We start from the raw sequence: 23,089 nt of genomic DNA on the forward strand, positions 1-23,089 counted from the left end.
AGAGAAAATGGATTTGAATCTGCACAGATTGTAGCAAAGGAATTATCTGAAGAATTATAGATGACCAATGAGGAGAATGTTTTCCCATCTCTGTCAACTGTGCAGGAGAAAGAAAAAACGCCAGTATGAAGCTGCTGACAAGCCTGTGAGCGATCCAAAAGACAAGTTTCGTATAGAGTTTTTTAATACCCTTGTGGATCAGGCCATTGCATGGATGAATCAAAGATTTGACCAAACAAAACAACACTATGAACATTTTGGCTTCTTACACAACTTGCAGAATGTTGTGACTATGACTGACAATGAGCTGATGAAATTCTGCATGGATCGTTCAAATATTTTGATGGATCCATGTGTTGGTTCAGACATTGATCCAGTTGATTTGTGTAGTGAAATACATATGTTTGCTGGTTTAGTCGCAAGTAATTGTACTGCTCTGGGGGCGTTTCAATATCTGCATCAAAATAGACTAGCTACCGCAATGCCAAATTTAGCTATTGCTTTGCGCATAGCACTCACAATTCCAGTAACAGTTGCTTCTGGGGAGAGGAGCTTCTTCAAACTGAAGATAATAAAGGATTATTTGAGAACAACAACAACGCAAGAACGCTTAAATAGCTTAGCACTGATTTCTATAGAACAAAACATTGTTCAAACTTTGGATTACTCTGAGCTGCTTCATGACTTTGCCTCAAAGAAAGTGCGCAAAATCAATTTTTAATCGCATGTAGCTCAGTAGTAGTGGAGTAGCAATAACACTTTGTTTACAGTACGTGGTTTTTCTATTTTTTTTCCAATCACTGCTGCTACGCCTGCTCACTAGTTGTAATCTTATTGTTGCTTCGTTCGTCATAAAGTGTTCCAGAAACAGGAAGTTTGAAATATATCCCGAGACTCACAATTACTTCAGTAAAATAAAATAAGAATTAAGTATTAGCCCAGAAAATTATCATTTCTCAAACATTCCAAAAGTTTCAATTATCCCAAAAAATAAAAAAGGACAAAAAAACTAAAAAAAAGAAAAAATACAAAAAAACTAAGCTGGGCTTAGCTACATACCGCCATGTGGTGCCCAATGGAAACAGTTCAAACTGGCTAAATTGTAGTAACTACTCCGGGCGAAAAAGGGACGCAGGGTGATGACCTCGTAACATTACAAGAAAACGTCTCCTTGGTCTAATTTTCACGCATTTTGCAGAGCTTCCGGGGCTCTGCCCCCCTCAGGGGGTCCCTGGACCCCCTTTCGCCTAGGGCCCCATAATACCTAAGACCAGGCGTGGATACTGTTTTCTCCAGTGTTAAGTTCTACTCCATCCCAACTGTCAGCACATGCAATTCATAATTCTGCTTAAACTTTATCCTACTCCCCATGAGCATCATCTGATGGGCTTCACCCGATCCTCTTTGTCAAGTATGTCTCCTTAGTTTACCTGGCACTCTTAGTCAAGTGTTCTGACACTATTTTCTTGCATTTTTACTTCTGGAACCACATATGTCACCTACTATCTTCTTTTCTTTCTTTAAATATTCATCTGCTGCTTAAAATCTTCCTTCTTTTATGCCTCTGTATGCTTCAACTTAAGCTTTTTCAACATAAATTATTCTGTCTTGGTACACTGGCAGCTAAATTAATTCCTGACTTCCAGTGAAAGGCATCTGAGCTTTGAATTGTGAACAACTGGCAATCCTCCTTCTACAATTTCATACACTTTGAATTATCCACAACATGGATTAATGATGCATCCTGCAATGCATTTGAAACTTGGACTACTGCTGCTCAGTTGTTTAAATCCTGTTGTTCTGCAAGGAGTGACTGTTGGTTTTTTTTATTTAATCTTTGCTGTTGCAATTTGATTGTTATATAATCCAAAGGGCAAGATACAGCAGCAAGGCAAACACGGGGAACAGGTACTAAACTTTTATTCAGTAATTATAGTCTTTGACATTCTTAAATTTTCTCAAGTAGTTACGAGCAAACCCCACGGAATTCACTTTGCCTTGAGTTTGGCAGAACCACAGAAATGTTCATGAACTTCATCATACTCAGCAAAATGCACTGAAGTCAATGGAGAAGGAGAACCTGAACTATTTTTGAGTGGATTATAATGGCGCAGTGGTCTTTGAAGAAGTGTCCCTGATGGTGCGGGAAATGCTCGCCAACTATGCTGGGAAAATCATTGTGTCAAAAAATTTCACTTGCACTGTGAGTCAGCCATGGTAACCACTGTGCCACCATGTCTCACCGAGATAAAGTTAATGGAATTAAATATTAGAACAGTAATATTTTTTGCAGATGGTGGCCGACATTAAGCATTAATTTAGTAAATCTTGACCCCTCAAATACGATAGCAGGCAATTCACATTTCCTGAACTGAAAAGTACAGTTTTTATGTTTTTCTCCCTCCTGACACTTTTCCTCATTCACAACCACGGCAAGACTAAAGTGCATGGATTCTTCACTCCTTCCTGTTTGCATCAACTGCATAGCACTGTGGGTAATATAACTTAAGGGGTAGAATTACTATTATATACGGGTCACATAGAAATCCACACAAAAGGACATTAACTTTAAGCCACGAATACACCAACGCATTTGTAATTTCCTCCTGCATGTATGCTTTATCTTTAAATGCATTTCCATGTTTTCTGTTAATTTTTAGTCCACTACTAGGATCAGCATTAAGTACTCGATGGTTCTGCCCCATCCAATATTGGTTGCTACGACCCGATAATATACAAAGCATTATGAGACACTTGGAAGGAAAAGTTTATCTAAGCTAATCACACATAAAATTATTTGGCAAACAAGGTCACTAGCAAACACTGCATATTCGCTGCTAGAAACACTTGGTGAATTTTGCTGATTAACAGTATTCTTAATGCACCAAAAGCAGAAGTAAAAGCAAATTGATTTGACAGATCACTGGTACAGCTTCAATGTTTTTAGTCCCTGTTATAGATGATACTGGCTGGCCCACCCAATGTGCCATTCAGTTTCTTAAGTTTGCATTGCTGTGTCTCCTGGCGTGGGTCTTCTTGGTGGCTGTCTTCTTCCTTCTTCTTACTCTTCCAGGCTCTTGGGGTCAATGTGAACACCCCAAGCCCCTCTCTGCCCAATGTCCTTTTTGACAGACCATATCAGTACACGTTCATGAGGAGTGCATGCAAAAAGTGTAATAATGGTTGAAGGGCTTCACTTTTTTGCAAGTGAAAAGTCCAGAAAGTGACTATTTTTTGATTTGAAGTTTTGATGTTTTATCTTTCCACACTGCCCTTGCTAGTTTACCTTCTAATACCATCTGTCTGCTAGACATTTCTTGTTTTGGGCGTTTAGCTACTGTTACAGAGATCAGAAGTTCAAGTAAAACAAAATAAAATTAGTAAAAGTCACAGTTTTATGCTGCACTTATCATCTAGAAAATGCTTTTAAAATTTTGAGGTGCACAAAATATAACCTAATAAAATCTCATTCTACTACACTTGTTAAGGGGAAATTACAATACATCCATCCATCCATTAGCCAACCTGCTATATCCTAATTACAGGGTCACGGGGGTCTGCTGGAGCCAATCCCAGCCAACACAGGGTGCAAGGCAGGAAACAAACCCCGGGCAGGTTGCCAGCCCACCGCTTGGCACACACACCCACCCACACACCAAGCACACACTAGGAACAATTTAGAATCTCCAATGCACCTGACCTGCACGTCTTTGGACTGTAGGAGGAAACCGGGGTACCCGGAGGAAACCCATGCAGACACAGGGAGAACATGCAAACTCCATGAAGGGAGGACCTGGGAAGCGAACCCAGGTCTTTTTTTACCATATCTGAGGTAAAAATATAAACTATATAAAAATATATATTTTACATTTTGCACCTTGTTTCTAATTTCAGTTATATAAAAATGGAACATAATATCTTCAGATAGAAAATAAAACATACTCTGCATAGTCCAGGCGGTGGTAAGAAAATTAGTCCTCCAAGGTTTGACTTTGTTGTGCAAAGGCAAAAAATGTTAGTCTAATGTGAAAGGTGATGAATATGTTCGATTTTTTAATTTTCTTAGATAACACTGATTTAAGTAACTTAAATATTTAACAAACCTATAGCTGTGTATTACCATATTAATTATTTACTGCAGCCTTTCTTATCAAAGGACTTGTATGTTATATCCTTCCATGCATTATGGATACCTACTTTGCCTAAATCTGGGTCTTGGTGACCCTAGCCTTTCCAATACAAGGCAGGATACCAGCCATGGATCAGCCACCGGTCCAGTGCAGGGAGCACATTTAGAATGTGTGTTAGAAATGTGGGAAGACTTTTTGTATTCCTGCATTCTGCATTTGTGTTCACATTTCCTGTATAGTTTTTGCTCTCTTGTCAGTGACTTTTTTGTCAGTTTTCTCCGAGTGTAAGGAAGGCTGATAGGTGACTCTAAATAAGCCTAGTACAAGCTTATGTAGACATATGGTGTGTGTGCCCTGCCTGCAGTAGACTGGTACTCCATCAATGACCTCTCCCTGCCTTGCACTGTTAAGACAGACTTCAGCTTCCTGTGATCCTGTATTCATTTATGTAGCTTCTGGGATCAAACAAAATAATGCATACCAGTTGAAGTTATTTTTAAGAGAAGCTGAAATATTTAAAAAAAATAACTTGGCAGTTTTATATGCTTCAAAGGACACAATTCCTCCTTGCTGGAATATAGTGGTACTAACACAGAAGCAATGCAGCAAAAGCATTGTTTTTCCTTTAAATCTAGTATGCTTTTTGTCACACAGTGACTGTGATAATTGGATTCTTTTAGCCAGCTTCTCTAAATCAAGATTCACAATCTCAGAAATTTTGTTGTGATTTTTTTACAGGCCAAAAATGAAAAAGAAAAATAGAGATGTCGACTCCCCCTGCTTTTCAAATGTGCTAAGTGAATCCTCCCACTCTTTCAGCTCCCTGCTCAACAAGGACTGTCTTTGAAGTGCGATGTGCTTACATCACTACTGCAGTAGGTCTGCTTGTGTTTTGGACTGCACTTATTTAGCAACTGGACGGAATATATGACACGCCCCATTGAGATAATCTGCTTTAGGCAAATATCGATCCACGTATAAAGAATATCTGGCTGCTTAATGCTTTGGTAAAATCTAGCACATATTAAGTGTCTTAACTTGTTTATCCATTTTATATCAGAATGTGTAGGTAGCCATTCACAAATCGTTTCATTTTTTAGTGAACATTTTAAAAACATTTTTAGAGGTTGAAATGTAATATGTTGTTTCTGAGGATAACAACAAATTAGAAAAAAAGCAATTGTTCACTTTTGATAATAAGAACACTTGAATATCTGGTTTAGGGCAGTTCAAGGTTGTGGGTGGCTGAAGCCTATCTGGGCAGTCACTCATACGGCGGAGTCATACGATCAGTCATCGAGCCACCAGTCAACTTAATGTGCACATCATTAGGGATGAGGGACAAAAACCTCAGTGTGTGAATATAAAGCATGCAGATGCAACAGTTTGTTATGAGCCAGAGATTCCAACCCAGGACCCTGTCTCTGTCACAGGGAGATGCCCGATTTTAAACACATTCAAACGAAGGGTAACCCTTTGCTCGCTTTTGTTATGGACAGTTGCATTTAATGCAGCAAATATCAGTTCTGCTTTGCTCTGTGTATTTTCCAGAAAGGATGATGATAAAAAAAACCTCTGACATGAACGTCTTGTTACAGTAGGTCACCACATGTCAGCAGAGCAGCTTTTGTGTACTGCTAGCATTAAGAATTGTGCAGATATTACATCTTTAATTGCACAATAAATTAATCAGCTCTTCCATTGTGGAAAAAGGTGGCACACGGTAAATAAATACTAAATTAAATTAGTATCTTTTGACCATACCATTGGATAGGGACATTTTCAATCTTAGGAAAAAACTCCAGAAAGTTGAGTAGAAGTCATGTAACATGGAATGAAGATGATCTTGTAGAATCATTAAGTGTCAGGATCATCCGCAGGTTTTATTTATTGGTTTGTACATTTTTAGATAATTCCACATTTTGTTTCCATGCAAATGAAATGAGGAAAATTTCCTTTGCTTTGATGATGATCCTGTTTTTACCTCATTTTGCAGGGTGGTCACTGCAATTGATGACATACCAGATGTCCTCTTATTTAAAGGTTGGGGGGGTTGCAGAAATTAACCATCTGTACTTCACTTAAAAACAAGTTAAGCCTGCACCATGCATAATGCATGCTGGTCCTAGAGTCGTATATTGCAGCTAATTACAGAGACTTGCAGGGATAGGGACTTGAATCTCCTTTTGTGTGCTGCCCCTTGGGCCTTCTGTTTTAAAGGTAATGGTGGTAGATTTAGCAAAGCCACCGCTGGTCTTTAGTTTTGAGATTAACCGAATACTTCCTGATGAAGTTTTTATTCAGAACATAGTTTATCTGAGTATACTGCTAATTTCCCTTTCCCTGGTGTCTGAATGAATGAAAGCTGAACAATCACCAACAAATACAATTATGATATGTACTACTGCCCAACTACAGTAAAGGAAATTTTGAGAATGATATTGCAATCAAACAGTGATTGGTGTACAAAGCAAGAAACGGAATGCGCTGTACTGTGTGCATCACATTAAAAAATGAAAGTAGAAAATAAAATGAAATTGCAAATTATTAATCAGTCATTCAGAATAAAATGCTTATTTCACCCTGAGAAGTACTGGAGGTGCTGTTTTGGAAAAACTGTAGCTTCTTCTAGTATTTATTGTTATAGTGTGATCCCCACTGACTACTGACTGACTGTTGTGAGCTGTGCTCATTGCTGCAGCAGCCAAGTTGACTTAATGCAAATACATTTTCTTCACTGACATTCACTTCAGTGCACGCACATGTATGATGCATTCAGTCATACAGACTTTACTCAGTTTATATGATTTTATACATTGAGGCTTGATGCAAGATTCAATGTCAATAATGTCCACCAAGCAGCAGTAAGCTAGCATGTAGAATGCATGAAGTACTGTATCTAATTGATATGGCAGTCTCGGACTTACCTACACAGTAGAATTTTAAAGTTTACAGGTGATAAACAACAGACTTAATCTGAAAGAAAAAATAGTTATTTTGTTTAGTTCTGCTTTTATTTCTTTACTGAGATTTCTGTTTTTTTTTTTATCAATATACAAAAATTCTCCCGATCAATTTTCATATACCTGTCTTATGGTTGCCACTTCCTTTACGAAGTAAAATCAAAACCAGCAATTGTGTGTTCTTTTTTCTTAGGAAAAAAACAATCTCCTTAATGACAGCGATTACAGTGAATTTAACTTCAAAGAGAATAGCACACTCACACCACTTTAAACAAATTCAACACACGGCATTATGGTGGTGCCAGAAACTTTCACTATTAGAACTATGCATGTGGGCCTCTTTGGTGTGCCTCCACACATCCATCCTTTTGCAGAAAAAAGGGTGAAGGATGATTAATCTGACTTTATAACAGTCCTTCACAATGTTGCTACTTGCACTTTTAACAAAACAGCATTTGCAAATCTACATTTTTAGTGGCAATTGTGTGTGGAAGACAGCGTGCCTGACTAGACTTACATATGCTTGTCTGTTCACTCCTTGCAGTGAAATTTGCATTTGGTTCATTTAAATGTGCACTTTATCATGCTGACATACTATCAGGATGTTTTCTTTTACTTGAACACTCAGGAGATTCCTTTTCTTGAGCCTCAGGCACTACAGTGGACTTACAGTGAGCATGATGGTGAAAGCTTAATACCCAATAGTTGTATTATTGGGTTCAGAACTGGAGGCCGACAGAAGGGGACAGCGGAGTTATTATTATAGAGACAGAGGTCAGGACACACAATGAGTATTAATTACATGAACAAAGCTTAAGGAACAAATAGTCACTAAGACACTATTGTCCATGAAGGTTACAGTAGTGAGAAGACTTTGTAACACACCAATGTTAATTTATCACTGCGGTAGATATAACATACCCTACCATAGTCAAAGCCCACCTAATCCTGAAGAGTGCTGCATTGGGGCTGGAGCCTATCCCAGCAAGCACTGGGCACAAGGCACAAACAATCTTTGGACAGTGTGCCAGTCCATCACAGGGTGAACACTCACACACATATCAGGGCCAATTTAACATCGACAGTCCACTTGACATGCATGTTTTTGGACTGTGGGGGGAAACAGGAGTATCCATGCCTGCAGACTCTATGCTGGGAGGACCAAGGACATCAACCCTTCTTTCCTTACTGTGAGGTATATTGAATCCTAATCCTCTTCATCCAAAAAGAGCAGCAACACCACAATGAATATGACATTAATTGTTTTTATTTTATTTATTTATTATTTTGTCTTTCGAGGTCACTATAGATTTGAGTAGCAGGGAGAACAGGCCAAGCAGTGAACCATATACTGCAATTCCCTTTTGGCAATGGATTTAGGATTAAAATGCTGCAAGGCTCAAGGCCACAAATAGAAGCAGCTTGTTCATGAAGGCCCGGTCCGCCATTTTACTCCAGCCAAGTTGCAGTTTTAGATGAGGTGTTGTTCTGTATATAAAGTGGGCAGCGCTGTCTCCCACAACAATAATATTTGCATTACAGTGCATGTCCATGCCCTTATTTTCATTAGTCCTAATTTGACTGATTAATTTTTGTATGTTATTTTGGAGTTGTTAGTAATGGTGTGCTTGTTATGAACAATAATTTCAGCTTTATCTTGTATGATGTTTGTGCAAATTGTATTTTATTCAGCTTTACTAATTGTTATTTATTAGTAGTTATTATTTATACTAGGATGTTCCTTTTATTTTTTGTGTTGGCAACAGTAGTTTACACTCCTAAACTCCATGAAAAAAACCATTGTGCAGAACATTAGTTTGACTGTAGGATACTCTCATGGCAAATGCACCAGCTCTGTGCGGGCACTATGCCTTGGGATTATCGCTGTTAGGCCTTCAATATAAAGCCGACTGGTTGCAGTGGGAAGACCCAGCCAAGTACAGATAGGGTCCCTGAACTGTAGGCATATCCCAGTACATAATTTGTTGGTTTCAGGATTGGAAGAGCACCTGAGGGCACTGGGAAGCTCTGTGAGAATGCCCCCCAGGGTTCCCAGTGCTATTTCTGACCCCCAAATTGGTCTTAATACCATCTCTGGATGAAGTTTCTGGCTGGGGCTTAAAAGCGTCTTTCAGGCACCAGATGAGAGCACTGGTGTTGACAAGAATGCTATTGACTGGTATGGTGGAAAGAGAAGATTAGAGGAGATACCCCAAGGTTTGGTAAGGATAAGCCAAGTGTAGCTGTGAGTTTTGTTATTTTACAGTAGTTGCAGTTATCTTGCTGTGTCTTATTTAACATGTGTACTTATGTGTATTCTATATTGTGTTCATAAGAATTATTTATGAATACAGTTTGAAATCCCTTCATTTTTTTGTCCAGCGCCATGTGGCTCACCAGTACAAGAATATCCTCACATACGATAACCCATTTGGATCATCTTAAAGTCTAGTGACACAAAACAACACACTTTTTGGGGTTCCTCAGTATTTTAGTCCCTCTAGACCAGAACAACTTTAATGTTTAGGCTATTTTGGAGCATTTTTTGCTGAAAATTATGCCCTTATGCTAAAGAGTAAAAAGATCAAAAATGACTTGATGTTTTGCATCCCACACCATTTGACCTCGGGGGTTCAGTCCCAGATGGAATACAGGGGGTCAAAGTTACTCCCTTTCACAACTTTACTTATGAATTTGATGTTATTCTTGAATTTTGATCCTTTACTAGGTATCTAGCCCTGTATGGCCGCCTATCAGAGGGTTAAAAATGACAAATTTCTATTACAGTCAAGAATATTTAGACTTTAATCATTTGAATTGAAGAACCCAATTTAACATTTTAAATATATGATACGACTATTCATGTTTATTTTGTACTCCTACTTCATTACATTTCTTATGAGCCCCACAAATTAAGGCAGCTTACACTTTCTTCTTTTATAGTTTTGCCTCATTTATTGGGTTTTTGAGTTTAAGTCCAGAGGCCTAAAGACCATCGGGTTTAAGATATCTCTTAAATAGATTACCAAAGATGACCATCTTGATCTGCATTTTAAGAGTCAGGTGTGGATGTTTGAGCTTGAGAGGCCGACAGCAGCAGATGAAAGAAGCATAACAATGAGCAGAATATTAGTGGAAACACTCACCTTAAGCATTCCCTCACTTAGCAAATCAATTCACATCCTTTATGAGGTAGGAATTAAAGGGCTTGTAAACTCCAGGAAAGCATTACAAAGCAGCCAGGGATGCTAACCGTATTCTTGTGACAAGTTAGGCATGCCCCTGCTGCTACAATCATATTCACCATTTGTAGTTGCCCTTTTCCTGTGTTTACCCTATCAATACAGGATCTTAAACAAGGGGTTTTTAACCTTTCTCCCACCTCCTTTTGGACATGCTGGTAGCATTGATGAGTTTCATTTCAAGGTAGGCCCATGCATGTCACTGCTCATGCTGAAATGTTAAATACTTATTAAATCAGGAGTGGGTCACTTTGGTATTTAAGTACCTTTTTTGAATATACTTTATGTTCCTACAGATATCCTTATATTTCCACCATAGTGGCTACTACTGAGTCATATTGTTGCATAAAATATTATCATTGAAAATTTCATAATATATACTGCTCAAAAAATGAAAGGAACACTTTTTAATCAGAGTATAGCATCAAGTCATTGAAACTTCTGGGATAGTGATCTGGTCGGTTAAGAGAGATTCCTGGAGACAGGCAGTTACTCTAGGAGAGCTGGACAGGGCTGTAGAAGGACCTTAACCCATCAGCAGGACTGGTATCTGCTTCTTTGGGCAAGGAGGAACAGGACAAGCACTGCCAGAGCCCTACAAAATGACCTCCAGCAGGCCACTGGTGTGAATGTCTCTGACCAAACAATCACAAACAGACTTCATGAGGGTGGCCTGAGGGCCTGATGTCCTCTAGTGGGCCCTGTGCTCACTGCCTGGGACCGTGGCACTCGATTAGCATTTGTCATTGAATACCAGACCAACTACTGAGTATGATTTTAAGTTGCTGCAATGAATTTTTAGTAAAATGGATTAGGCTGCCACATCATTTTTTCACTTTGATTTTCGGGGTGTCTTTGAATTCAGCCCTCTGTAGGTTGATAATTTTCATTTCCATCAAAAGATGTGGCATCCTTTCATTCCTAACACATTACCCAGTCATATATCAGTATTGAGATCTGATGTGTTTTCAAAATGTTCCTTTAATTTTGTGAGCAGTTTATAATTGCGGGATTATTCTTAGGACATATCAGCCATGCTTATACAGTGCAATATGTAGAATGCTTTTATATACAGTACATCTTCAAGAGTTTTAATCCTAAGCATGGCTTTTCATTACTTAGTGTTTTTAATTTATTGTTTTTATTACAGTGGTCACTGGAATCAGCATCCAAACCCTAACATTCATTTAGCCATGTGACACGATGCTCCTAGTAGATTTCATATGGCTATTAGTAATATAACATAATACGGCGTGTGGATAATCACACTTTGTATGTTTATGTCTTAAAATATTTATTTGTAGTTCTATCTAATCAAATAAATTCTTATTTCAAAATCAAGTGTGCAGATTTATATGCATTTTCATAAAGGTACTGAAATAATTTATACTGTGTTTATTTTATTTTTTTTATTTCCAGTGCCAAAGGAGTATAATATCTTATGATTACATTTTCTTAGAATTTGTACTAGTGTTCTGCGAACATTTGATTAAAGTAGTTTTTCAGTTACATAACATGCAGTACAGTATGTTGTAAGAAAATTAGCAAGCATACAATAGATAAGCCTATGTTGTCACATAATGTATATGGTTTACTTTTTTGAAACAGAAGGGGTTAATTTAGTTTGCCACTGTTTTTTCAAACAAGAACGGAGAAGCTGTTTTTCCCTGTATTTAATTTTAGCTGTACTTACTCTCTCCTAACCTTTGTAAACTTTTTAATCACTTCTGGTGTTGCTCTTGTTAAATCCAGATTAAACAATGTAGGGAAATGAATCAGTGTGTGTGTTCACGCACACCCGCTACAGCTGAAGCATACATTAGACGTCTAGTCTGTCTGTCAGTCCTGTCGTGGTCACTAAAGGTCAGGCATAAAGTGCCTTGAAAACTATTTGCCCCTTTCTGACTTCCTCCATTGTTTCAGTTTTTTGACACATTTTTTTTCAGATTAAATGTAATATTAGGACATCTAGCTGAGCCAGTATTTTTTAATTTGCCTTTTACAATTAATATAGTTCTACCACATTCTGACGGAATTACAATAACCAAACATCATCATCATCATCACTAGTTTAACGTTTTTACACAGTTCAGATTGTTTCCATCCAAATCTATTTTGCTAATCACTGCAACCAAACGCTTCCTATAATTCGATGTCAGTCTTTCACATCACTGAGGAGGAACTTTAGCCTCCACTTCCTTTCAGAACTGTTTTAACTCCGAGACATTGATATGTTTCCCAGTATAATCTGCTTGTTTCTGTTCTTGCCATAGCATTTTAATTGTGTTTACATCTGTACTTTGAGTAACTTTAATTTTTCTTCTTTTTAGCCATTCCCTTGTAAATCTGCATCAGTATTTTGAGTAAGTGTGGGCAGTACACTGGTAGAAATGAGACCTTGGTAGAAATTTGTCAACTGGTGTAAACTGCCATGTATAATTTCTACTGCGGTTGAGCACATCAGGAAGCTGCCTTTGTTATTTGTTCTTCTGACACAGTGCAGCATATGCCAGTACAACTGTGGTGGTGAAAGTCTATACAGGCTTCAACTTACTACAGCTAAATTTGAATGTTCACATACAATTAAGTAGCGTATAAACTACATGTCCTGAAAGTGACAGTATGTTGATTTCAGCAAATGAAGTTATTTAAACACATATGTATTCACACTCCTCAGCCTCCCTAGAAAAGTCTATTTGGGGGTTCTGGAGAGGAGGGTCCATCAGATTGTTGAACCGTGGATTTAGGAGGAACAGTGTGGTTTTCGTCCTGGTCACGGATCAGTGGACCAGCTCTAGACCCTTGGCAGGGTCCTGGAGAGTGCATGGGAGTTTACCCAACCAGTCTACATGTGTTTTGTGGACTTGGAAAAGGCGTTTGACTGTGTCCCTCGGGGAATCCTGTGGGGGGTACTCTGGGAGTATGGGGTACCGGACCCCCGATAAGGGCTGTTTGGTCCCTGTACAACCAGTGTCAGAGCTTGGTCCACATTGCCGGCAGTAAGTAGAACCCGTTTCCAGTGAGAGTTGGACTCCACCAGGGCTGCCCTTTGTCACTGATTCTGTTCATAACTTTTATGGACAGAATTTCTAGGTGCAGCCAGGGTGTTGAGGGGGTCCAGTTTGGTGGGCTCAGGATTGGGTCACTGCTTTCTGCAGATGATATTTTCCTGTTTGCTTTATCAGGCCGTGATCTTCAGCTCTCTCTGAATCGGTTCGCAGCTGAGTGTGAAGCGGCTGGGATGAGAATCAGCACCTCCAAATCCGAGACCATGGTCCTCAGCCGGAAAAGGGTGGAGTGCCCTCTCAGGGTTGGGAGCGAGATCCTGCCCCAAGTGGATGAGTTCAAATATCTTGGGGTCTTGTTCACTAGTGAGGGAATGGAGCGTGAGATCGACCGGAAAATCGGAGACCCAGGACACGCTGGAGGGACTTTGTCTCCAGGCTGGCCTGGGAATGCCTCAGGATTCCCCCGGAAGAGCTAGAAGAAGTGGCCGGAGAGAGGGAAGTCTGGGCATCTCTGCTCAAGCTGCTGCCCCCGTGACCCGACCTCGGATAAGCGGAAGAGGATGGATGGATGTATTTCTGAAGGCAGAACCTCTGTGTTTTTCCCAGTTGATTCTGGGGTTTGTCAGGGGTGCGTTCTTGCTCCTACTCTGTTCAATGCTTGTATGGACTGGGTGTTGGGCAAGGTCATGAGGTCCAGTGGCTGTGGGGCATCTGTTGCTGTGATCTTCGTGGACTCAATGGAGGCTCTGATCGGGGTTCTCGAGAGACTGAGCAAGGAGTCTGAGTGTCTGGGCTTGCGAGTGCTCTGAATAAAAACCAAGATCCAGGTCTTTAATGAGCTCTTGGGCACAGCCTTCAGCAGTGTGTCTGTTTGCAGAGAGAGTGTTGACCTTGTCAAGAGGTTTACTTACCTAGGCAGTGACATTCATCTCTCTGGTGACTCTTATGAAGCCAGTAGACGGATTGGGAGAGCATGGGGGTCATGTGGTCACTGGAAAGGGGTGTCTGGCACTCCTGATGTCTTTGCAAAAAGAAGAAGGTCCAAGACTTTAGAGTCCTGGTGCTTCCTGTCTTTCCATATAGTTGCGAGACATGGATGCTATCCAGTGACCTGAGACGAAGACTTGACTCCTTTGGTAATGTGTCTCTTCGGAAAATCCTTGAGTACCGTTGGTTTGACTTTGTGTCGAGTGAGTGGTTGCTCATGGAGTCCTGAATGAGGCACATTACCTGCATTGTGAGGGAGCGTCAGTTATGGCACTACGGCCATGTGGCGCGTTTCCCTGAGGGTGATCCAGCTCATAGGATCCTCATTGTTGGAGACCCGAGTGGCTGGACCAGGCCAAGGGGTCACCCACATAACACCTGACTGAGACAGATAGGGTGGGACTGGACCACGCGTCTGCCTGGGGTGTTGCCAACCGGGACCCTGAGCTGTTTCGTCGTGTGGTGGGTGCTTGACTTGACTTGAATTATATTTCTGAAGATGCATGCTATAATAATAATAAGCATGGACAGTGGATTCAGATGGCAGTAGAACTCCAGCTACTTTTGTTAAAATGTGCACTTTGTCTTGTTATTTTTGCAGCTGTGAGAGAAGGGGCAGGTGAGTCACTGCAGGGGCAAAGGAAAAGGAAGGAGCTTAAAAAGAAGAGCAGTAAACAGTGTAGCAAGTCGACTGTCCGACTTAGACTCCAAAAACGAAAGAAGACATGTGGTGTGGCTTAAAGGCTTGTGAGGACAGTGATCCCCATTGAAAGGGAAGAGTGGGGTCTTCCTGAACTAACTGTGGACTTGATCAGGGTTCTTTCTTAAAGGGGCAATTAACGGTCCTTTCAAGCACTGTACAACATCTGTGTCAGTCCTTCCATTGGCATTCCTTGAGATCTTATATTTTGTATGCTGTATGACCTTATGAAAAAACATCACAATTTTTCCGGGCACAACTTAAAACTATAGGTGGCGATTCAATGCAATTTCTGTAGAATGCTCATGTATGTATTTTACAAACATTAAATGACTGAGCAGGCAAAAAAAAAAAGCGGAAATATGAAAAATTTGGAAATATAGTTCAACAGAACCAATGACAGTTATTCTGTACTGCCAACAGAAAATACTGTACATTTATAATGCAATTTAATGTTTGCATGCAGATCCTTTCCACAGTCTATGTTAATAACAATAAAGTAGCCCTGCATTAAGCAAAATAAGCACGTGCTTTGGGCGACAAGGGGAAAGGGGCACCACAAGAGAAAACCTGAAGTATAAATAAAGTTATAAGTAGGCAACTCTTAAGATTATTTTTACATCTTTTGATCTATGTACAATAAGTTGAATTGTATATCATCAAAGTTAGAAAGAAATGGAGTGGAAGATATATTGTTTGATGTAAAAATATACCTTCATTAGAAAATCTTTTTAAAAAATGGTCCAACATCAGTTTTTGCAGAAGAAGATTTTGAAAATTGAAAAGTATGCTCCCTTAATTTCAGTAATGTTTCAAGTTTGAAAGCTTTGTTTAGTAGCCTGTGTTGTAGGGCTTGTTCTGACATTAATGGTATTTTGTCAGTGTAGATGGACATTTTCTTTGGTTCTCCTTTATGAAATGTTTCTTCATGTTCACAAGGATGCTTTGAAAGGCAAAAATAAAGTCTAGTTGGGTTTGCTTGTTTATGTCAGCTAGAAACCAAAGGAAATAGTAAGAACACCTTTTTTTTGAATACTTAGTTTTTATCATTGATCTTATTCATTTTTTTCTTTATAGTCTATACAGTACACATTTTCTGTGCCTTAAAATGGATGTGCAGTATATGATTATTTCTTTTTCAGTTCTTATTTTATTATTTCACACAGTACAGATATTTTTGAATTACTTGAGTTTATTAAAATGGTCCTTAAAAAAAAGAAACATCACAGTAAAACTACCTACTCTTAAACTAGGAAATTGAGCCAACAGGAGAACCTAAACTGGAGTCAGTCTGAAAAGTATATGCATATAGATTATACTCTGATATATACTATAACTGTGACTATTTTTAATTATATTGTGATATACATTTTTGGCCTTATTGCCCACCCCTAATTTTGAGTTACTGTCTTTCTGCATGACTCAGCTACGCTTCAGCTCTTGGATGGATGACTGGACATCATCCTTAAGAAATTTCTGATTAAGAGAGATTCAAAGCGTTCCCACAACATTACACCACCACCGACCGAATTGATCCTTCATTTTAAACTGGGACGTTTTGTTTATCTGGGGCCTGCTTGTGGGCTGTTATCAGTTGAAAAAAATAACTTCTTTTCAAAAAGCATTCTGTGAAACAAAGTATAAGCCAGGTTAATACCTGGGTAGAAAAAAGTCACAATGTAGCCCAATTTGGAGTGTTCATGTAAGAGCAATGTAACAGTACACCAGGGACCAGATTTAATATGTCATGGAGTACCAGTGTTAATAATTAAGTTTTATTCTTAAAAATCAGTGAAACGAAACCTTTCATTTTTCCTACTTGCTCAATCCTGTGTCATGTTATGGACAAACCTGCACTTTTCTCTGGGGGTCTCTTGCTGCCTGTATAGAGCTTAAGATAAGGTGTATAGTAGGAGAAAGATAAATATGTCTTTTATTAAAGAATTATGATTTCCTTAATTAGTCTTTGTAAGTTGATGCTAAAGAGACACATCAACTTCAGGTCTTTTCCACATACTGAGGTGGTTTCCTCCTCTTTAATATGGCTTCAAATCAGGACCTCAGTTTAAAGGTCATATTGCAAGTGCCTTACAGTGTACTGTATTTTGGTTTTATGTGAATAAGTAATTCAATGAGTAATTTCATCCTTCAATTTACTGAACCCTCTTAATTCAATTCTAGGGTACTGGGAAGCCAAGGACCTCTTTAATAGCATAGTGCACAGAGCCATCATAGGCAGCACTCATGCTCAGACCCTCATTTGTGGCAACTCCACGAAGACTGTGACCAGACTGCAAACTGAACAAAGTAAGTGGCTCTTGATGATCACTGAAAGTGAGTATGAAACCTCTCAAAGTTATTATTTGGTATTTTGGATGATGAGATAGTCCAACTGTATAGCCAAAAACATTGTAACACAGGGAACATAAAATTCGGTTTGGAAGCAACTTTCAGAAATTTGGATTTTCTTCCATGCCCTTCTTTCACTGTCAGTAGTCTGCCTTATCAGAGAGGTATTTTTTCAAAAATAAAGTGACTTTTGAAGAAACTATTAGAGTCTTCCAGCAACTACTATTGGCCCAGCCTTTTTTTAATTAGGTGGTATAGGGAATGTTCATGTGAGAAGAAGAATTAACAGATTGAGGTTAATCACTCAGTTAATTAATCATCATATTTTTGTTGGCAATACCAGTAATTAATTAGGAAATTTGCTAAGGGTCTCACTTTATTTTCTATACCTTTATCAGAAGGATTTGCATATTAAATTAAGTTAACTGAAGCTCTTCAATTTAGTAAACAGAATAATAAAAGTTTAATATATATGAGGGTTACAAAAATCTGATCAGTATCAGTCATGTAGTGATAGAGGTGGCTGCGTGGGGTGCCGATTTAGCAAGCCAGTTTTACTTTGTCTTGGATGATATCTGCCACTCTCTACATGCTCCTTCAGAACATGTGCCTTCTTTAACCAAGATGTAGGATAAAACATTTGTTCTTTGTTTTTCAGAGAAATGTTTCTACTTGTAGACTGGCAGATTTAGCCCTCTTTAACCCCTTTACTTTTATCCTTGAGATAACTCGTCCATCGTGTTTCTACTGAACTGAAGGTAATGGTGGAGGGTAGCTGTTGGATGTCATTTGTGGCAAATGCAGGTTATCAGAACAGAAAGCCTTCTACCTACACGGGAAGTTGGAGAATTAGTGACGTTGGAAAGTTCAATATGGCGGCCAACAGTGGCATCATACCACTGGAATAAGTACGTACATCGGTTTTGGTTAGCGCAGGGAAGCCGCCTACCAAATTTCGTGAAGATGGGTTCAGCCTTCTACCTACACGGGAAGTTGGAGAATTAGTGACGTTGGAAATTTCAATATGGCGGCCGACAGTGGCGTCATACCATCGAAATAAGTACGTGCATCAGTTTCGTTAGCGAGGGAAGCCGCCTACCAAATTTCGTGAAGATGGGGCCATAAATAAGAAAGTTCAACATGGCGGACATTGTCGACCGTTATGATCGTTACGTGTAGAATTTCGAAATGAAACCTGCTTAACTTTTGTAAGTAAGCTGTAAGGAATGAGCCTGCCAAATTTCAGCCTTCTACCTACACGGGAAGTTGGAGAATTAGTGATAAGTGAGTCAGTGAGTGAGTGAGTCAGTGAGTCAGTGAGGGCTTTGCCTTTTATTAGTATAGATTCTATATGTGGATCACAAGTGAAAAATTTTCATTTTAAATGTCAGGAGTTTACATTTTGTTGAGATTTTATGTGTCACTTCACACATTAGTTTAGAAGTCTCTACATTTCACATACCTGAACAGAATATTGTTGACAAATAATATTCTGTACCTCATACAACCACTCAACTGACACTATATCTGTATACTGAACTAGTCAAGTTTGTTGGTAGCTGGAAAAGTCCTCAAGGTGTGAATACTGGTAGTACAGTAAACTAAACCAGCTTATGTGTTTTTATTTTTATGGTACTTTTAACATGCTATTTTAATCTATATTACTTCTTCTTTTCTCTATCTTAACAGCTAAAAATACATAATCTTACTAAAGTGAGACATATAACATACAGTATATATGTTTGGAGACAACCATGATTGAATTTTGCTTAAACGTTGGTGGGAACAATTCGATTTCTACATGTTTCTAAACCAATCTAATTGCTCATGAAGGTGGTGCTCAGATTAGGGGCTCTGATTTTGAACTGCAAAGATCAGAAGCGTTCTTATTAATCTGGTCCTTCAGACAGCAAGCTTCTAAGTACGATGAACCAACTACAGTCAAAAGGTCTTCTAAAAAGCCCTATTAGACATATAAGTGTGCAGAGAGCACATTGCACATTTTAAAAGTAAACATAACCTGTTCTAAAACTAAGCATGAATGAAGTGAAATACCTTTGGTATTCAATGGCATCAGTGAACGAGTGGTAAACATGAATGATATATTGTCGCATGTTCTGTGTGTGCAGTCAGTTGTTCATTGTTATGACCATAGTAGGAGTTGATGTAAGCTTGGAAGAATTGGCAGCTATGCTTGTGCAGAATATGCATTTGAAGTAAATGGTGTGTCACTCTCCATCAAAAGAGAGCTGATACCATAGAGCCACAGGAGATGCAGAATTCCGCACTTAAAAACAATCGAATCAACAAATCTTCCTAACACCACCAGTAGATGCACAGATGAGGCTGCACATCAACCTTCTATCAAATTTAACATTACTGTCTAATTGGAAATGCAAACATGCTGTGACAGACTACTGTACCTGCAGTGTTTTTAACACATTGTATATCCTGTGAACACTAGGGGGTGCCACCGAGCCCCCAGAAACCAGACACACAAGACCCAATACAACTCCAGATTCAAATAATGGATCAGCCAATACAGATTTAAATGTGTTCTCTCTCTTTCTCTCCTCCAGTGAGTGGCGCCTGTTGCCTCCCGACTCTGACTCTTAAAACTGAGGCAGCGGGCTTTATTATTAAAGTCGACACGTGAACTGCTTCTGGTCTCTGCCTCAAGTTGTCTGGAGTACTTCTGGGTCCTGCGGGAACCAGGGTGGTCCTCCCCTGGCATCATCCTCTGGTGGTCCTCAAAGACCCTGAAAGATTTGCGTTTCTGGACTCCATTTCCCATGCAACCCTGCAGGTGTCCTTATTGAGTTTAGCTTTAAGGAACACTGCCGCCTGCCATGTGGGGAAATTACCTGCTCCTGGCAAACCCATTCTCCCGGTCCTTCCATTATAGCCTCTTGGCCAGATATGAAACCTTCCTTCTGGGTACCCACAATCCATAAACCATAATCCATCCATCCATTATCCAACCCGCTATATCCTAACTACAAGGTCACCAAGGTCTGCTGGAGCCTATCCCAGCCAACACAGGCCGTAAGGCAGGAAACAAACCCCGGGCAGGGCACACACACACACACCCACACACCAAGCACACACTAGGGACAATTTAGAATCGCCAATGCACCTAACCTGCATGTCTTTGGACTGTGGGAGGAAACCGGAGCACCCAGAGGAAACCCATGCAGACACGGGGAGAACATACAAACTCAGCGAACCCAGGTCTCCTAACTGCGAGGCAGCACTGCTACCCACTTCGCCACCGTGCTGCCCATAGGCCATAATGCTTATTGAAACTCTATTTCCTATTGTTATGCAATAGTTAAAATGACAGAAAGAAATTGTAGCAGACAGAAGCACTACTCAAATGGCTGGAGCCCAATAGATGCGGTGGTCTATATGTGTGTGTGTGTGTGTCTGGCTTCACTCTCGCCGCTCACATTACGACGTGCAAATTAATTATTAAGCTTCAGTCACCTTATGCTACTGAGCTCATAAATGCAGTTTTAAAGTGCAGTTTTAACTTTTTATTTTCTCTCAATGTCAAGTCTTTTGTTCAGTATCTTTTGCTTTCTCACTGAAACCCCAGGGACAGTTTAAAATGCATGGACCAGAGGAACTGGAGGTGTGTGTTTTAGGATGAAGCCCTGTGGTTGTAGTGTTTGCCACACAGGACTTCAATGCTATTCACTACGCACTTTTTAACAGTTTATCCCCAGACTACATTCTCGTTTGAGAAACACTACTGACCCTGTAAGACTAAAAAATACCTGCTATTGTGAAAATCACTAGATGCTACAATAATTTATTTTAAGTGTTTACATTTACATGCTTAGCAGATACTTTTATCCAAAGTGACTTACAAAAGAGGTGATCATTATTGAGTAAACATCAGTCTGGGAACAAGCGTTGAATGACAGGGTTAGAAAATTGACCAGTTGAGCTACAAATGACCATCTCAGAACAGAATACAAGTGAGTTACAATTCCTAGATTACAGCTAATATTTTTCCTTCCTTTCTCCTTCTCTGGCTCTTTCTCACAATCGATAGTTGATGGATTAGACTCACATTGATTTCAATATTTAATATGAGTAATGGCTGTCAAGTACTATTCTAAGCTTTGACATTGCATGCTTTATCTGCCTCTCTGTATCATTCATTTTTTAGATGCTGTTTCTGTGGTTTTTGCTGCTACCCATACACCTACTGCATCCTAGCATACTATTTGCTGTACTTGTATGTCACACATATTGATGTTTAGGCAACTACTATACTTTGACATTACATATCAGTTTTTCAGTGGTTCTCTCAAAATGCCTAGGGGCCCGCAAACAACAGTTTCAGGCCACGGTCACCTCAGTCCCAAGGGAGCCCGTGTACATAATGGTGCTATCTAGACGTTATAAACATCGTCAAATTCTGTTGTGGTCTAGTGGTTTTAAAGGAAAGATTTCACATTCAGCACAAAGCTATTCTAATGTCATATAAGAACGAGTCCTACTAACTAAGCAGGCCATAATGAGTACCAACCATGAGGTTGCTGGTCATATTTCATATGATGATATCATAGAGAACTTTGCAGTAAGGAAGTCCAGGAAGGTAAAACTATAAAATAGAAGAGATTGTGTCAAGTCAGTCCTTAAATTTTGTTAAATGTCAGTTGTGAAATCTCTGCCATTACCGTGTTACGTTTATGTAATGTAATGTGTAATGTACATAGTTCCAGAGATAATTGTGTTATTTAATTTATTCTTACAGTCATATTTTTAATTATGCATTTGCTTCTATTTATGATATTTATTATAATAATATTTAGAATTAACTTACATGCACTTTGCACATGTTTAGTTTGCTATCACTTTGGTTTATTGCTGTGGTTGGTAACATTTTTTTCTCGCAACCCAGTTTTGGCTTTTTTGTGTCTTCGCAACCCTCAATTGCTGTGGAGCATCATCCTGAGGGATCCATCCCCTTGTGTCCCACCACCCCCTTGGAGAATCACTGTTGATTGTTATCCATTTGGTTTCCCCTTGACTGTCGCGACTCACCACATCACATTCCACAAACCATTCAGGGCCTTTTCTGATTCAGTTCTGTTGTGACTCAGCATGACTCTAGTTCAGACATCAAGTGGGACAAAATGGGTCGCAGCCCATAGTTTAAGAAACACTGGTCACTTGGCTATTGTATTAAATGAAAGTATCTGTGCTTTTGCATCCATTGTTTGTGCATTTATTTTGTCATTTTGTTTATTGGGTGGAAGGGTTGGGGCGGTGGCAGTGGTAAACCTTGCCTAAGGCTGCACATCAGCTTTGACCAGTACTGAATATGATAATGGCATATATATGAAAACACACAGGCACAAATAAACAGAGCTATGGGACCAAGTCTTTAAGGATGATGTCCAATGCTACGTGGAGCTATATGCCATTGCTCTGGATTTAAGAGGTAGACTCTTCTTGTGTTAGAGCGCACTCTTCGCTTTTGCAACATGGTCCTTACTATGGTGTGGTGTGTTGTGATACGGTCTTCCTCAGCTCGCTTGTAGGTTCTTTGCTGTGTCCTCTACAACTTCATAGGGAAAAGCATTATTCATTCTAGGACAAGAGAGTAGGTGCTGAAGTTCCTTTCTTGAAGTAATAGATGCTTCTTCGACTGGATTCAGTTACTAGCATGGCGCTATGGATCTTAGAGCTAATT

General features: G+C 39.5%; 1 protein-coding gene across 3 annotated transcripts in view; it reads left to right on the forward strand.

Annotated features, from left to right (window-relative positions):
• The window catches only part of LOC120530997 (E3 ubiquitin-protein ligase HECW2-like), a 368,650-nt gene that overhangs the window by 44,499 nt on the left and 301,062 nt on the right, over positions 1-23,089 (forward strand). For 2 of the 3 annotated variants that reach the window (XM_039755889.1, XM_039755891.1), the window contains exon 2: positions 17,212-17,337. The gene's annotated coding sequence lies outside the window, so the exon portion shown is untranslated. Of the gene's footprint in view, positions 1-4,987; positions 5,006-17,211; positions 17,338-23,089 lie in introns of those variants that run through there. The other variant, XM_039755890.1, reaches the window with a different exon arrangement.

The sequence above is a fragment of the Polypterus senegalus genome, chromosome 6 (genome assembly GCF_016835505.1).
Source record: "Polypterus senegalus isolate Bchr_013 chromosome 6, ASM1683550v1, whole genome shotgun sequence".
In the NCBI taxonomy this organism is placed as follows: domain Eukaryota; kingdom Metazoa; phylum Chordata; class Cladistia; order Polypteriformes; family Polypteridae; genus Polypterus; species Polypterus senegalus.